The sequence below is a fragment of the Myotis brandtii genome, unplaced genomic scaffold (assembly GCF_000412655.1).
Source record: "Myotis brandtii unplaced genomic scaffold, ASM41265v1 scaffold668, whole genome shotgun sequence".
NCBI lineage: Eukaryota > Metazoa > Chordata > Mammalia > Chiroptera > Vespertilionidae > Myotis > Myotis brandtii.
The window spans coordinates 1,173,439-1,191,406 of record NW_005370597.1 but is presented as its reverse complement, the minus strand read 5'-3'; the positions used below and the strand labels follow the sequence as shown (position 1 = coordinate 1,191,406).

The 17,968-nt window shown below is 44.2% G+C and overlaps 1 protein-coding gene across 2 annotated transcripts in view; it reads right to left on the bottom strand.

Moving 5' to 3' along the window:
* Positions 1–17,968, bottom strand: part of CTNNA1 (catenin (cadherin-associated protein), alpha 1, 102kDa) — a 298,927-nt gene that overhangs the window by 200,926 nt on the left and 80,033 nt on the right. Inside the window, exon 1 of one of the 2 annotated variants that reach the window (XM_014529054.1) lies at positions 16,192–16,208. The exons of the other annotated variant lie outside the window; for it this stretch is intronic. The gene's annotated coding sequence lies outside the window, so the exon portion shown is untranslated. Of the gene's footprint in view, positions 1–16,191; positions 16,209–17,968 lie in introns of those variants that run through there. 2 annotated transcript variants of the gene reach the window in all.

Sequence of the window (17,968 nt, the reverse complement as noted above, 5' to 3'; positions counted from 1 at the left end):
TTAAAAAAAAAAGATTGTTTCTGTCTTTAACCCTGGCATTTTAATTATGATGTGTCTGGGTGTGAGTCTCTTTCGGTTTCTCTTGTTTGGGGTTCTCTGTGCTTCTTGGACTTGTAAGTCTATTTCCTTCACCAGGTAGGGAAGTTTTCTGTCATTATTTCTTCAAATAAGTTATCAATATCTTGCTCTATCTCTTCTTCTGGCACTCCCATAATTCAGATGTTGATATGCTTGAAGTTGTCCCAGAGGCTCCTTACAGTAGGTATCTTCATATTTTTGGATTCTTTTTTCTTTTTGCTTTTGGTTGTGTGTTTTTTGCTTCCTCTTATTTTAAATCATTGATTTGATTCTCAGGATCCTCTAGTCCAGTGGTCAGCAAACTGCGGCTCGCAAGCCACATGCGGCTCTTTGGCCCCTTGCGTGTGGCTCTTCCACAAAATACCACGTGCGGGCATGCACATACAGTGCGATTAAAACTTCATGGCCCATGCGCAGAAGTCAGTATTTTGTGGAAGAGCCACACTCAAGGGGCCAAAGAGCCGCATGTGGCTCGTGAGCCATAGTTTGCCGAGCCGAAGTTTGCTGACCACTGCTCTAGTCTACTGTTGAATCACTGTATACTATTCTTTATTTCAGTCAGTGTATGCTTAATTTCTGACTGGTCCTTTTCCATTTTTTTTTTGGTATTCTCACTAAGATCTTAAAAGTCTCATTAAGTTCCTTGGAAGTTTCTAGAAGATTCTTGAGTAACCTTATTACTGTAGTTTTGAACTCTATATCCAGTAGTTTTAAAAAAACTTCCACTTGCTCTGAGCTCCAGTGCCAGGCGAGATGTGGTTGTGGGAGGCAGCAACCATGAGCCCGGCTTTCTTCCATTTCTTTCATTTGTGACATATTTCTTTGTCTCCGAATTTTGCTGCTTCCCTGTGTTTGTTTCTATGTACTGGGTAGCTGCTAAGTCTCCTTGAGTTGATAGAGTGGCCTTGTGTAGTAGGTGTCCTATAGGGCTTAGCCTCCCCAATCACCTGAGATGGACACTCTTGGTGCACCTCTTTGTGGGCTGTGTGCACAGTCTTATAGTTGAGCCTTAATTGCTGTTGGTGTCACTGGGAGGAATTGACCTCCAGGCCAATTGGCTGTGGGGACCAGCTGAGACTACAGTGGGAGAGCTATTTTGCAGGAGACACCCTTATGGAGCAGGACTTGCTTCAGTGGGGCTTTGGAGCTCACTGAATCTGCCTCTTGAGTGTGTAGCTTATGGATGTGTAGCGTAGTAATCTGGTATGGTTGAGTCTGCCCCTTGAGTGTGTCGCTTATGAATTTGAAGAGTTGTAATCTGGTATGGTCTCACACTGACCACTGGGCTCTTGGGTCTCCAGGGAGGTGCAAATTCAGCTACTGCCTAGGGCCATCCATCAGGAGCTACAGAGAAATCTGAAGATTCCTCCTCTTTGTATTGGGTTTGAAAGTAGCCAGACAAGGCCCAGCTGTGAAGCAAGGCAGGCTGGTGCTGGTGCCGGGCCTTGGGCCTTTTATTGATAGGTTTGGGGCTCCCTGACCCAGCTGCAGCTTGCTTGACAGATATTTAGCCTGAGAAAGGACAGAGCATTCATATGCAAAAGCCGCTGCGCACAGCTTGGGTGGGGTTGTAAATTGGGTGGAGCAGGGTCTCAGGGAATCACCAGGGTGGAGCAAACAGAAATGGCTGCTGGTCAGCCCTGCACTAGGGAGGTCCCAGCATGGGAACAATGACTGCTGCGAGCACCTCCGTCTGGAAGAAAGCTGTCTTCGAGTTTCTGCCCCGATGCTAGATAGACAAATTTCTCCCTGTATGTGTCTGGGTTCCCCCGAGTCTCGCCTGGCACTGGAGCTCAGAGCAAGTGGAAGCTTGTATCTCCCTCCCAATTAAAAAAGCATCACACCCAAGTGCCAGCCCTTTCTGCACCTCTACACCTCCTACCAGTCTCAATGTGCTTTCTTCTTTACCTCTCTAGTTGTAGTACTTCCATTCAGCCAGCTTTCCCTGACATTCTGGATGATAGTCGTTATGTATTTTAGTTGTAATTTTGATGTGGTTGTGGGAGGCAGTAAGTACAGGCGTTTACCTATGCCGCCATCTTGGTTCTCCATATTTACTATTCTTGCCTTTGTACACATCCCAGTGTGAGATCTCCACTCTCCTCAAAATGAAAAAAAATGAAAAAAGGAATAAAATTTATCCCTAACATGCTTATAGAATGACCTGAATGAAAGGATCTTTTATACCCCTTGAGAAGATTGGCACCAACTTATCAGCGCAAGTCCTCTCTGGAGCTCTCACTCCCCAGCAAGAGACAGGCAAGCCAAAAATTTAAGAATCATTTTCAATTCCTTTCTTTCTCTTATCCTATATAATAAAAGGCTAATATGCCAATCGACTGAACCGCGGAATGACCAGTCGCTATGATGCACACTGACCACCAGGGGGCAGACGCTCAATGCAGGAGCTGCCCCCTGGTGGTCAGTGCACTCCCACAGGGAGAGTACCGCTCAGCCAGAAGCCGGGCTCATGGCTGGCATGCAGCAGCGGTGGGGGAGCCTCTCTCACTTCCATGGCAGTTGGACATCTCCTGAGGGCTCCTGGACTGCGCGAGGGCGCAGGCCGGGCTGAAGGACCCCCCACTCAGTGCACAAATTTTGTGCACCGGGCCTCTAGTACTCTATAATATTCAATCCATCCGCTTGTTGCCTCTACTTCAAAATATATCCAGAATCTAACCATTTCTCACCATCCCCAGTGCTACCACCTCGTCCAAATGCCCATTGCCTATAATTTGGACTATTGCATTCCTAAACTAGTCTTCCTACTTCAATTCTCACTCCCTTTTTGTCTATTTTATGCACAATATTTAGAATTGCACTGTATAATACAGTAGCCTCTATGCATCTGTGGCTATTTAAATATAAATTTAAATGAATTAGAATTAAATAATAACTAGGTTATTACAACGGTATCAACCCTAGTTATTAGTAACAGGAAAGGGGAAAAGGAAGCTACAGCTTTATGCATCTGTTCTCTGCAGATCAGGGGGCAGGGGGAGGAACTGGATAGCAGGGAGATAAACACATACCTAGTTTGGGGGGGGGGGGGGAGACTAGCAAAGGTGCTTACTATCTGTCACACCTAGGAAGAAGTCATTGGCCAGAATAGGTGTAGCCACTGCAAGGGCGAGAAATTTGGGATATTTAATCCCTAAACAAAGAGTTTGCTCTCTTGTTCCTCTTAGGCTCTGAAGCTCTTGGTTGACTCCTGGCTTGGGGGCTCTCTTGCTCCTGCTCCCCTGCATTGGGTCTCTCTCTCCCGACCCCCTCACACAATGGACTAATGGACTGTAACTAGCCTAATGGAGAACTGGACCCGGCTGCAACATGGAACGGAAGCTCTGGGCACTGGCTCTGGGCTCCACTTCTTCCAGAACTGGACTAGGGGAAATGGGACTTTGGAAACCCAGGGATATAATTCCACGCAAATAAAAAGCACTCACTTCCCATGCAAGTCTCAGAAAATTCTTTTTCTTGAGGTATTTTAAGGACTCCACTCCACAGTAAGCACTCAGTGAGGAAAGGGATACTCCAATTTCCCAGATAACAAAAGCACCTGAAGGGCAGGAAGTGTTTTGTATTTCTTTTTTAATCCCCAAGCCTCTCCTCCCCACAAGACAGCACATGTAACAGATGGTCATGAAATGTATGTTGCTTAATTTATTCCACCCTAGCCTCCTTTGAGGAGACCACCCATCAGATTCTATCAAGCTGAGCTTGGAACAGGGGTGGTTAAAGGAACTGTGAAGAAACTGCCCAGGGAAGATTTTTGTTGGTAGCAATTGTCCTCCCAGAGCTTTCAGGGGTCCCACTGCAGGGAACCATTAACTTTCATCTGAGCAGATGGAAACCAACTCTGTCCCCGACCAATGCCCAGAAGGTGGGGAGTCCCCAGGCAGTGGAGAAAGGCAGGCACAGAACCCTGAATGGTGTGCCAGCAGTAGGCCCCAGGAAGGATGCAGCAGCTCATGCAGTGAGTCCCCTTGTAAGATATATTACCATTACAAACTTAATGGACCAGAAAGGGAGAAAATTAACATAAATTACCTTCTGCTGAAGTCCTGCCTTCCTTGGCAGCTAAAGAAAAAGTTCAATGTGGTGCCAGAGGAAAATCGGGCCTTGGGAAGCAGAGGCCTTCATGGGCTAAAACATCACCTCTGACTCTCCCTCAAAAACAGTAACTCCCCAATCATCCAGGCCTAGTAACAAAGTATGTAGGGCAAGTGGCACACAGAAGCTGGTTTTACTTAAGCTGCTTTCTAGTGCTTTGTGCAGTGTGGGCTTTATATAGCTTTTGCTGGGTGTGCAAAGCTCCTTGGGGAGATGGTAACTTCTTCCTAGCTGAGGAACTTTTGGGGTGTCCTTGAACCCCACTGGGCTTCCTTAAGTCCTTATAGTGAGTAAGAGAGTCATCTTTATTAGGAAACTACCTTCAAGGACTCCTTAAATGTCAAACATATATCTCTTTGCACTTCCTATACCTCACTCCCCCACGCCAGTGAAGCTAAGCAAGAGAACAGAATTCCTCTGTTTCCAGGGTTGGGGGAAAGAAAGAAATGTGAGAAGATGTTGATGAAAAATGGGTGTACACAGCAAGGCAGCAAGCTGGCATTAGAGAGGAAAAGTTGGACAGTGGCTGAGAGATGTCCAGTGGCAGGAATGACCAGCGAACTTTATTTATTTTTAATATATTTTTATTGATTTCAGAGAGGAAGAGAGGGAGAGAGAGTTAGAAACATCAATGATGAAAGGGAATCGGCTACCTCCTGCACTCCCCATACTGGGGATCAAGCCCGCAACCCAGGCATGTGCCCTTGACGGGAATCGAACCTGGGACCCTTCAGTCCATAGGCCTATGCTCTATCCACTGAGCCAAACCAGCTAGGGCTGAGGGACTTTAAATAACAGCGATGCCCGAGACACAATATTAAGTTGTTGGCTGTGTGGTACATGGCCCCTTCTGTTTCCCACAAGCTTTTAGTGAGTCTACTACATATAGTCATTAACTAGAGGTGCTTTAGAAAGTGAAGAGATGTTGGCAACATGAGAATGATACCATTATAATTACCTAGTTATTAATAACAGGAAAGGAGCAAAGAGAAGGCCAAATATTATAGGCATATCATTTGGGCAGCTTCATCAGGAAGCTAAAGTTTTATATTCCCAGCCACCAGTGTATTCCCTACAGATCTCTCTGGAAAAAGGACTGGACAGGGAGGAGAATAGACTCATGCCCAATAAAGTTGGGGTGACATTGGGAAGGTACTTGTCAGTCACACCTGGGAACAGGTCATTGGCCAGAATGGGCATGGCCATGGCAAGGGCATAAAATTTGGGATATTTAATCCCCTAAACAAAGGCATTTGTTCTCTTGTTGCTCTTAGTTTCTCTTGGTTCCTCTTGGTATGTTGCACTTGACTCCTGGCTTGTGGTGCTCTCTCGCTTTGGCTTCCTGGCATTCACGAACCCCACACACAATGGACTAATAGACTGAAACTAGCCTGATGTTGAACTGGACCTGGCTGCAACATGGAATGAAAACTGGATACTGGCTTTGCTTCTAGCGTTACTGAAACCCCAGCTACTCTTCTTCTATGACTGGAATAGGACTTTGGAGACCCAGGGATGTAATTCCACTCAAGTAAAAATCACTTATCCTCCCGTGCGAGTCTCAGAAAATTCTTTTTCTTGAGATATTGTAAGGACCCCACCCCCAGCACCCAGTGGGAAAGAAAATACCCAATTTCCCCAAATAACAAGAGGAGAAAGCATCAAGGCACATAGTAGGTCAAGAATTCAGCAGAAACAGGTAATAAAAGCAAATAATTTTATTGTAAATAATGGAGTGGCAGGTACAGTGCTAAGTGCTTTATATTTGTACTAGGTCTGTAAGTCATTTAATGCTATACCAACCCTGCAAAGGAGGAACTTTGACTATCCCCATTTTATATACAAGGAAACTGAGGCATAAAGTTAAATAACTAATACAAGGTCATACCACAAGTAAGTGGCAGAGCTGGGATGTGAACCCAGGCTTCAAACCCATTCTCTTAAACACTACACACTACTGCCCCTCAAGAATTCCCAAAGACAGAGTTCAGGACATGGATTTCCTATTGTACTGGGGTTTGGGGACAGCATGAGGTGGGTCCTTCTAGCCAAACACAGAGGGAAAGATGACCCCAGGACGCTGAGAGACTTGGAGAAACTCAAGAGTCCAATAGATGGATACATTTAAATTAGGAAGATAGGGCCAGGTGATGCCCAAAGTTCTTTCCTGGATTAAGGATCTGTGAGACCAAGAGCAGCAAGCAAGCCTTGTGCTCGCTTCAGTGCCTGGCTGCCGGCCGCCATCTTGGCTGACAGTTAATTTGCATATACTCACTGATTAGCCAATGAAAAGGGTAGCGGTCGTACGCTAATTACCATGTTTCTCTTTTATTAGTGTAGATATTGTCTGTAAGTCATTTAATGCTATACCAACCCTGCAAAGGAGGAACTTTGACTATCCCCATTTTATATACAAGGAAACTGAGGCATAAAGTTAAATAACTAATACAAGGTCATACCACAAGTAAGTGGCAGAGCTGGGATGTGAACCCAGGCTTCAAACCCATTCTCTTAAACACTACACACTACTGCCCCTCAAGAATTCCCAAAGACAGAGTTCAGGACATGGATTTCCTATTGTACTGGGGTTTGGGGACAGCATGAGGTGGGTCCTTCTAGCCAAACACAGAGGGAAAGATGACCCCAGGACGCTGAGAGACTTGGAGAAACTCAAGAGTCCAATAGATGGATACATTTAAATTAGGAAGATAGGGCCAGGTGATGCCCAAAGTTCTTTCCTGGATTAAGGATCTGTGAGACCAAGACAGGGGTCCTGCTATGGAAGAGGTTGTGACGTTGTGGAGAGGACACACACCTGGAAGAAGTGAAATGCCTATCTATGGAACAGTCACAGAGCCTATAAGGCAGTAAAGGATCTAGTGTAAGGTCTTTTGGTCAAAATGATGTATGTTAGATGAAATGCTTTAGGGAAAGAAAAAAACAGAGAGATTTCATGGAGGAGGTGGCCTCCTGCAGAGCAGTAGGATCATGAGGCTCTGGAGTCTCATTTCAAGTACTTCCCAGTCCTAGCCACCTTTATTCAGGCTCCTCCCTCATTCTCTTTCCTTCCATTTCCCAGACTTCCTCTTATCAAATCAGCAAAACACAGGAAGCACCTTGTGGAGAGTTGGGAGCAGAATGGTCAAGAGCTAGGTTGGTCAGTGAGTCAGTAGGGAAATGACCTACAAAGGCTCTGGTTCCTGAAAATGGTCTGCAGGCTCAAAATGAAGAAAAATGTGGACTTTCCATTCCAAATCCTTTGCTAAACTTTTGTTTTTTAATTGAGATATAATTCACATATGTGAATCATATAATAGTATCACATATACTATTTTAAAAAAATTTTATTGATTGATTTTAGAGAGGGAGAGGAAGAGATAGATAGAGAGATAGAGAGAGAGAGAGAGAGAGAGAGAAAACATTGATCTGTCACTCCACTTATTTATGCATTCATTGGTTGCTTCTTATATGTGCCCTAACCAGGGATCGAACCTGCAACCGTGGAGCATCAGGACGATGCTCCAACCAACTGAGCTACTTGGCCAGAGCAGCATAATACTATTTTAAAATGTACAATTTTTTAAAAAATATCCATAAAATTGTGCAACCATCACCACTATCTAACACTAGAACATTTTATCACCCCAGAAAGAAACCCTGTATCCATTAGCAGTCACTCCTCATTTCCCACTCATCCCAGCCCTGGCCACCAGTATCTACTTCCTATCTGTATGACTTTGCCTATTCTGAATATTTCATATCAAGGGAATCATATAATGTGTGGTCTTTTGTGTCTGGCTTCTTTTACTTTGCACAATACTTTCAAGGTTCATCTATATTGTGCAGGTATCAGTACCTGATTCCTACTGGTTCCTGGCTCCAGCAGCTTCTGTTTCAGGTAAACTGACCTGTATTCTATGTATTTACCTGTTTCTCTAGTTTTAGGGTGGCAGTTTATCCTGTGACCTTGGTTTCTAATGGATCCCAGAAAACTTGTTTTCAGTTTTTCAGCTTAAAAAAATTTTTCTTGTATTGATTTTTTTTAGAGAGAGAGAGGAAAGGAGAGGAAGAGAGGGAGGGAGGTAGGGAGAGAGGGAGGGAGGGAAGAAGAGAGCGAGGGAGGGAGGGACTTGTTGTTCCACTTATTTCTACATTAATTGGTTGATTCTTGTTTGTGCCCTGATGGGGAATGGAACCCAAAACCTTGATATATCAGGATGATGCTCTAACCAACAGAGCTACCCAGCCAAGAATGTTCAGCATTTTTCTTATTATGAGGCAGCTGGGATTTTGACTGGAACTGAGTTGAATCTGTAGATTAATTTTGGGGGTATGGCCATCTTAACAATTGAGTCTTCTATGAACGTGGAATGTTTTTCCATATATTTAAGTTTTCTTTAATTTCTTTAAACAATATTTTTTATTTTTCATTGTACTTTTGTTTAACATTTGTCTCTCCCTGACTCAGCTGCTGCAGAGTTGAAGGGTTAAGATGTGAGAAGGGGTAGGGCAAGTTGTCATTATTTCTTAGCTAGGGGCAAGACCAGTACTCCCCTGAAATGACCCATGTTGGGTGCTGGGTAGTTACCTAAGAGCCTTCATGCTGAAGTGCTGGGCACAGTTGTTAGCACAAACCTGGCACTGTCCCACTCTGGGCCACTCATTGACTCTGTTCTTGAATGCTGAGATGGAAAATCTGTCAGTCTCACTATTCCAGGAAAGCTCTTCTTCTTGGGCCAGCCTTGGAGCAGCAGCCCAGTGACCCTGAAGTCTGGTCCCCAGCTCTTATGTGCCCTTGGAATTTCTCTTGCCAGGAAAGACAAGGTGCCTTCTCCAGGAATGTCATTGGCAGAGAGGACAAGAACCATGCAAATGTATTTCCAAGCCTTCCCCTAATCACATCAAAGTCCTTTGCAAGGAGTCTTCTGGCCTAACTGGAGTTTGATCATTACAAATTATTTCTAAAAGAAATGCTGACTGTGGGAAGGCAGGTTAGAGAAAATTTGATTTATATTAAAGCCATGGTCAGGTCATCATGAACCCTCAGGGTTTATTTTTCCATCACTTCCTCCCTGGTTCCCCCACCTCCCTTTTTGGCCTGGCTGGGCTGGAGTCTAGCCTAATACAAATAACAGCATTAAAATAAAATCATGCAAAAGCTCAGGGGAGCGTGCCTGAGTAATGGAGAAGATTATAAGCTTGGACAACTACCCCAGTCCTCTCCTCTTACTCCCCCAAGGCAGGCGAAAGTTCACAACTGATTTGGGATTCCTTCTAACAGTAATCAGGAGGAAAACTATTGCTTAAGAGGTTTAAGAAAAAAAATTTGTAATAATGTACCAGATCGCTATCATTCCACTGACACTCAGTCCCTGCATCTCTGAAGTAATTTCCACTTTCTAAGTTATAATGGGGGGAGCTGTGGGTGTAGAACAGAATAAAGAGATAAAGCCATGAGACAAACCAACACAGAGGTGGCTCTGTTCATTTGTTTATTCACTCACTCATTCATTCAGTCACCAAACATCTGAGAGCTGACTATCCCAGGCACTGTCCTGGCTGCAGAAGATGTAGAGATGAAGGAAGTGGGGAAAACTGTCCCTACTCCTTAGTATAAGGGTGACATAGACTCTTCCTGCCCCCCTCCACCCCCACTTGCATTGGAGCAGGGAAGGTAGAGAGGAAGTCATCTCATCTCTGCCTCAAGAAGCTGGGAAGTAGAGCTACAAATTCATCACTTAAAAAAGAAAGAAACATAAGAAACATAAAAAAGAAAAAAACATAAGTAGAGAGGAGGGAGGAGGGTTGTCCTATCCTAGAAGAGGGCTTTGAATGGACAACTAGGTTGGTCTTAGAGAACTGATTCTATGGACACAGGGTCTGGCTTGAGGGGTGCAGAAGATGATCAAAAGATTATGAAGGCCAAGCTGGTGTGGCTCAGTGGTTGAGGAACCTAAAGGTTGCTGGTTCGATCCCCAGTAGGGAACGTGCAAGGAGCAGCTGATTGATAATGTTCCTCTCATCATTGATGTTTCTATCTCTCTATCCCTCTCCCTTCCTCTCTCTCTAAAAATCAATAAAAATATTTTTTAAAAATCATTAACTTAAAAAAAAGATTATGAAGAAAAATCAAGAGTGTCTAAACCTAAAATGTAACATTTTTTAGAAGCTACCACCCATAACATGGAACTTCTCCTTGTCTACCTAAAGAAATGATGAAAATAAGGAAAAGAATGGTTGAGAAGGGTAGAGTTATGTGGAGAAGTGTCAGGGTCACAGCTCTCACTGGAGAAGCAGCAGCAGCATTCCCTTCTACTGCAAATCACTTGCGAGCATCTGGGGGCTGTTTTAGCGTACTACCACAAAAATTCTATGGCTTTTTATTGTGGGGAATGGTGGCCATATTTTCGGCTCCCCCAGGGCCTGGATGTTTGGTGAGAGTCATCTCTCAAATCTCCTCTCAGTGTGAAATGGATTGCTGCATTTCCAGGCTTAATTGTCCTCCCCAGCTAAAAGCACTCTGCCAGTAATGAAAATACATCCCCTCTTTTTATCAAGAGAAAAAGATAATAGCTCAGCCAGCTTTAGCTTACATTTCATTGAACATCAGCCCAGCTTGTTTCTAAGGACATCTCTGATGTGAAGTACAGAAAGCTGCTGGGGGGCTGGGAGACAATGAGGTAAAGTCTGGGGGAAGGAAGGGCAAAAGGATGCCCAAGGATGCCCTCCTTATGCAGCTTTCCAAAATGACACCATCCCTTCCCAAGAAGCTAGGATGTGACTATTCAAAAATTTCAAACCCCTTCGTTTCTCACAGAACATGAATGACAGCCATAGCAATAATAATAACTGTGGCATTTTACATTTTTCAAAGGACATGCCAATCTTTTTACATTTGGTCTTTACAACTGCCCTGAAGGACTAGCAGAACAAATGTTGTATCATTTCTATAGATAATGAAACGAAGACTTCAAGAAGGGAAGTGACTTACCCAGTGTCATCAGCCAGTGTTTGAGTCAGTGTCTGATATCTGAGCTTCTATAACTCCACACCCAGAGATGGGGTGGCACCTCTAGTGGGGGGAGTTCTGGAGGGAGTAACTGGTGCAAAATGGGGTAAGGCTTACAGAGACTTACACATTTCTGAAAGATTACATTTGAAGAACCTGAAACAAGTTCTGCATTTCCTCAGTTCCATCTCCATAAGCTCCTCCTATACCAGTGCTCCAGCCACACTGGCCTCCTATGGCCAATATTCTTGAGCACCAACTACAGCAAGCTGTGCTCCACTTCTTCCTGACTCACAGAAACTTGCTTTTACTCTCAGAAGCCTGGTTTTTGTCAAAATTTGGGAGCACTGGTTCTACAACAAAGTTTAGTAGAAGCTAGGCCGCTCCCCCGCCCAATTCTAACCCAATCTGAGTCATTTATTCCTCTTGATCACTTTAGGAATGAGTATGTGATGAATTTTGTTATGTTGTGATATCTGAAATGTGTAGAGAAATCTTCACAGAGTCAAGGGAAGGATTTCCTTGTTCTGAAAGGGAAGGGTATGTCCTCTGCCTCTCTCTGCCTGTGAATACCAAGAATGAGGAAGTTGTATGAGGTTGGAGCTTTAGCAGTCAGCTTGGCATCTGGAAGGAAGTCACCACAAGAGGGTGGCTGAGCAGAAAGAAGGGAATAGTCTGCCCCTAGATCAGCGATTTTCAACCGGTGTGCCGCAAGAATTTTAAAAGCATGCAGTATCTGAGTACTTAGTCACGTGGTAGGCAGTTAGACAGGCTTGAGCGGAGCAGGGATGAAAGGCCAGGTACATACAGAAGGTCACTAGGGTAGAAAGCCCTGGGTACCTAGTAATGAGCAAATCTGGGCTGGAACCTCGCCCCCAAGGTGACCTTTCCTCCCCTAGCATATTGCTGGTCACGCAATTTGGATCCTTCCCTGGCATGTTGCTAGTCATTTGCGTTAAAACCCCTTAGAGGGGGAACTAATAAGGGGGCCAGAAAATAGCCCTTAAGCATTAAATCCCCAGGACAATGAGGTTCTGACCTTTATCTAATACATCTAGGCCTCAGTTGTGTTTCAGCTCCAGGCCCAGAAAAGCAGCAAAACCAGACAAGCCCCTTCATGGCTGCCTCAGGACCAGCTACATTGACTTGGTGCCAACCAATCAGTGGAGACCTAGGGACATACCTGGAAAGCTAATGAGTATTCTATTGAGATCCTCCCCTGAAGACCTCCAGATAAAATCCCCCAAGACAGGATCTCTCTCTCTCTCTCTCTCTCCCTCCCTCCCTCCCACCTCTCCCTCTCTCACACACACACACAACCTGTGACTTACCCACTCACATTTTCCTTGCCTCTCTCTTTCTCCCGAGTTCTAAGGGCCCCTCTTTTTGCCCCTGTAACTTGTTTCCTAAGCCCATTTCTTCTACAGTTCACTGCTTCTACCTCTGTGACTGTCAAAACTAACTTTCTCTTATAAATTTGAGTCTTGGCTCTGAATTCTTCTCTAAGCCAGAACTCGAGAACTGAGGTTGCTGAACTGAGCTCCAATCGCCAATAACAAGTGGTGCTGCTTTCACTGGCAACAGTCAGGGGCACTAACTTCTTTTCACTTAGATTGTCAAATTAAAAAATGACAACAGCCAACACAGTAATAGCCATCCAGTGTGAATGAATCAAAATTATACTTTTGTCAGATCAGCAAAAAATATAATATATATTTTGGTGTGCCGCAGAATTTTAGTAATTAGTTTATGTGTGCCATGAGATGAGAAAGGTTGAAAATAGCTGCCCTGGGTGATGCTGATTTGCTCAATTTAAAATTCTACCCTTTCTACCCCCAAGCTTCTTTATATGAGGTAATAAAAGTCCTTCTTTTTGTGCCATTTCGAATTTGCAGCAACTTCTCTTTCTTTCCTCTGAAAGTGTTCTAAATGATACGCCTCCTTTCTGTTCCTCAAACCCTCCAAACTCTTTCTCATTTCAAAGTTGTTCCCACTGTCTGGGACACTTTTCCAGCAGATGTTTACATTGTTGTCTCCTTATCATTCAGGCCTCAGCTCAAATGTCACTTTTCCAGAGAGACATTCTATGAACTACCCAATCTAAACCAATTTTCTAGTCAGTTTTCATTTTAGCACTTGTTAGCATCAAAAATCCTGTTTTTGTTTGTGTTTTGCTTGTTTATTGTCTATTTTCCTCAATTGAGTGAAAGCTTCATGTGAGTAAGAATTGTGCCTGGCTTGCTCACCGCTGTATTTCTAGCACCTGGCACAGAGCCTACCGCATAGTAGGTGTTCAATAAACATTTGGTGAATGAATAAATGAATCCTAAAGACAATCTCACCATGCTGCTCCTCAGTCTGCCTCTCCTCCATGGCTGTTGAGGTAATGTGCATGTACCTTGGCCTTTCATCAATTTCTTTTACAAAAATCTAAATCTCAGAGCCAGTAAGAAATAAAGAAGGCAGCGGAGAAGAAAAACATCATAAAATCAAAATTATTTTAGGCTTAAATATAAAAGGAGAGAGGCTGATTGCTTAACATATGTAGATCTATGCAAATTATCATACAAATTAACTAGGGGAGAAGGCTGAAGTAGTGGAAAGTCCAGAGTGCCTTGCTGAATATGTTTTCCTTCTCACCAGGAAGTAGTACCCATTTCTTAGGCTCAGAAAGTGAGTATGCTGGCATACAGTGAGAGAAAAATCAATTGAGAGTTACAAAAGTAAAAAAAAATTTAATTTAGTTGTTGGTTTTTTCTAAGAGATAGAAATAAAAAACACTCCACTTATCGACTAAGTAGTAAGAACAGAAAGCATAAAACTCTATTCAGTTTTATATGATGGCCAACTAAGATTACAGAGGAAGAGGGAGAAGGGAAACAGACAAACGAAGAGGAAGGAAGAGATTGAAAACAACCCCCAAATTACCCATATTCTTCAGAAGTGAGGACATTATCTATGTGATGATAATTCTTTATATTCACAGAAAACAAACAAACACAAAAACCTCTCACACAAATAGCCCTCTGGGTTAAAGAAAAAAAGAGAGAGAGAAAGATACATTTTCAGAATTTGTTATTAAAACAGTCTTAATTCCTACCTAAAATGTGTTTGGCGACTATTTTGGGGGCACACATGTCGTGGGACTTGAAATAGGTGCTGGGGAACATCTGAGAATAGGATGTGGGCACAGTCCCTGCCCTCCTGGCCTTGCATTTTATCAGGTTCTCTATTCTAATTTTCAAAGGGGAAACACCTTTACCTGCCTTCTCTATAAAAAAAAATCATTCATCTCATTTACAGAGGAAAAGGTCCACTTTTTGGAGCCCCACATTGCCGCTATTAAGGAGATGAGTGCCCTGTCACAATTCCCCACAGCTAAGTACCCACGGAATTGCCTTTTGGCAAAGATCTCAAGGGAATGCCGACCTTACATGCTGGATTTTCTAGGATGTTACTAATTTCAAACATTTGAACCAATGTCTCCCTCAGCTCTGGAGCTATCACTCTGGCCACCCCATTACCTCACTTCAGTCACTACAATAGTCTCCTGACTGGTCTCCCTACTCCCAACCTTGCCTTCCTTCGATGTACCATCTGTTCAAATCTATGACAGAGCTGGCCTCTTTGCTGCAACTCTGCAATGGCTTCCGGTTTACTCAAGAGTCCCTACAATGGACTACAGGCCTATAGTCCCATTCCTCCAATCTCCTCTTCTCCTCCACTCCCTCCTGTCACTCAGCTCCAGCCACACATCACCTACAATTAGTCTTTTTTTTTAATTGATGAGAGAGAGAGAGAGAGAGAGAGAGAGAGAGAGAGAAACGTCGATCTGTTCTACTTATTCATACATTCATTGGTTGACTCTTGTATGTACCCTGACTGGGGATTGAACCCACAACCCTGGTATATCGGAATGATGCTCTAACCAACTGAGCTACCCAGCCAGGGCTCCACATTAGTATTTGTACCCGGCAACTCTCTCCCCAGAGTACTGCCTCCTACATCCCCCAAATTCCTATGGCTCAATTTCTCACCTTTCATGTCACCTTCTCATGCCCTTCTCAATACTCCTCTGCCCTGCATACACCCTATCCACTTTCCTGGCTTGATTTTTTTCCATAGCTCTTAATCACTCTCTAGTTTATTGCATATTTCACTCATTCGTCTTGTTTATTATCAGTCTATCTCCCATAGAAAAAAAGCTCCAGGAGAGTCAGGATTTGTGTCTGCTTTGTTCATTGCTGTATCCTCAGTGCCTTGAAGAGTGACTGACAAATTAGGCACTCGAAAAGTATTTGTCAATAGTCCTTTGGTTTAAATTGACTTAGTTTTATGGGAAATGTGACTACATTCTTCTCATTTCTGTCATTTTACAGAGGACCAGTGAATACTTCATCAAAGGTTCAGCTTAGTCCTCACACTTATAATTGGGAAGCCCTGGCCCAGAAGCTATAGTCCCTGGAGACAAACCCTGGCCCTGAACCCCAAACCAGGCCCAGAAGGGGTGGGTCCTCTTTGATGCTCAGCAATCATAGGCTAGGTGCCTAAACAGCAAGTGACAGAGCCTCCTCCTAAATGCAGGCAGATTTACTTTGCAGACGGTGAAGATGCATTTTAATTTGTTGATGTGAAATCTTAATTGAACTAAACTGCTAGAGGTAGTCTCTGTTCTCTGTCAAAGTCTTAATTTAGTTGGCAAAACAAGATATCATCAGAGGAAAATCACAGGCAAAGTTCCGTGCCCAGAGGGTTTCAGGAACACCCTTCTGCGTTTGGAGGTGCGTTGGTGTATGATTAGCACAAGCATGAACCCCATCCACACAACTCAGGATGCCAACTTGGCTTTCCAGGGATACTCAGGGGGCATCACATGGGCTCAGGCACATGGATCTCCCCAAAGCAGCCAGGCTAACACTGCTCCTTTCCTGTATTCTACTATATGTTCTATTCTTAGTGTTATAAGAGGAAAGAGATGAGGGATTTCTCACCTGAAGGTATATAAGTGTGGGAGGTGCCAGCTCTATCACTCACTTGCTGTGGGACCTTTAGCAGGCCACTTCCCCTACCTGGGCTGTGGTTTCTCCACCTGTGTAACAAAGAGGTTGGAATCCATGACCCTAAAGGCTTCAATTGCTAAGATACCATGTATGACTCTCCCAGGACCCTCAGGCCTGTGTCAGCATCCAAGGTGAGCTCTTTACTCTTGTCCACCAAATCCCTACTGAGCTCTTGGCCATGCATATGTATACACCAATGACCTCACTGTCTCCTATAGGAGGTCAAGGCACAGGCCTTTCACTAATGTAGCCTTATCCCTTACCCACAGAATCTCAGGCTGTGATTCTGGTTATGCCCCTGAGAGAGAGGCCTTAGGAATCCTTCTCTTGATGACAGAGACCCACTCCATTCCTTTCCCAGACCTCTGCCCCCATGGAACCTTCTACACTTGCTATTTGTCTTACCCTGATAGTTTCTATTTAAGAGGCCTGTCCATATTTGGAGAAGCTCCAAGCTCACCTTCAGCTGCAGCTACCAAACAGTCAGAGGTAAATAACCTGAGGCAGTTGGCAGGAATCAGCCCCATGGGCAGTTCAGCTCAGATTCCTGAATTATATTATTCCAAGGACAGTCTCTGTAAGGGAGTTCCCAAGGAAGTGACTCAGACCTTGGTATCTCCCTCTGACGCACAGCTGTTAAAGGGCTGGGGTAGCTTCCTTGAGGGTCAAATTCCTGAGCTGGTAGGTCCTCACTCTGGTAATTCATTGGCTGGGTTGCAGGTCAAAGTACCTGCATTTAGTCACTGGTTCTTCTCATGCTAGGAATCAGGCGCCAGGAAGTTTAGCAAAGAGACAATGGGCAGTTCAACTCAGATTCCTGTATTATATTAGGAATATAATAATGCCAGGCGCCAGGAAGTTTAGCAAAGAGACAATGCCATGTAGAAGGAAGATCACCTTTGCAATAGGAATCACCTGGCAAGTCCCTTCAGCTCACTGAACCTATTTCTTCATCTGTTAGGTGAGGATAACACCTACCTCAGAGAACTGTTGGGAGAACTAGGTGCTATAATGCTTCTAGAGTGCCTAGCACTGTGCCTGGTCCAGAGACCATACTCCCCAAACGGCAGCAGTTGTGTTATCACAGTGCTTGGCATCCAGAAGTTGCTCAGTAAATGCAATTGTGATCATCACCCACCAGAAGACAGGCAGAGCTGCCGAGCTCCTTTCAACTCTGGAGATGGTAGCAAACTGCAGATCATGCAAACACCTCCCTGAGGTTCCTTTCTCCCTAAATACTTGTCTTACTCTGCTTCCCCGAAAACTCTGATAGCTGGTTGGTGGTGTCATGGCATTTGGGAGATAAACTGTGAGTCTGCCTCCTTCTACCCTTGGTGGAAGCTGGAGATGGCTTTTTCCTATCAGGATGGAAGGTTTAAGGATGTTAACATAAAGCCAGTGGGGCTTCTTGCACAGGCAGGGCCTTGACTTAGGAGCAGCCTTCCTTGGGGTGGGGTCTTTTGTAGAGACTAGCCTCAGCTTTTGGTTAGGTAATAACCAAGTGACTCTTCCTACTCAAAGTGTCAGAAACCTCCCTCAGATTCTTAAGCAAAAACTGAATGTGTTGACTCTCAAACTTGGGGGAGATTCTAATAAAAGGGTCAAAGAAAGCCTAGAACCAAGGCCATAGGGACTGGAACCAGGGACTCAGCATGTAGGGACATAGTCTCCCATAAGAAAATAAAACCTGGTGGTGTGGTAGAGACTG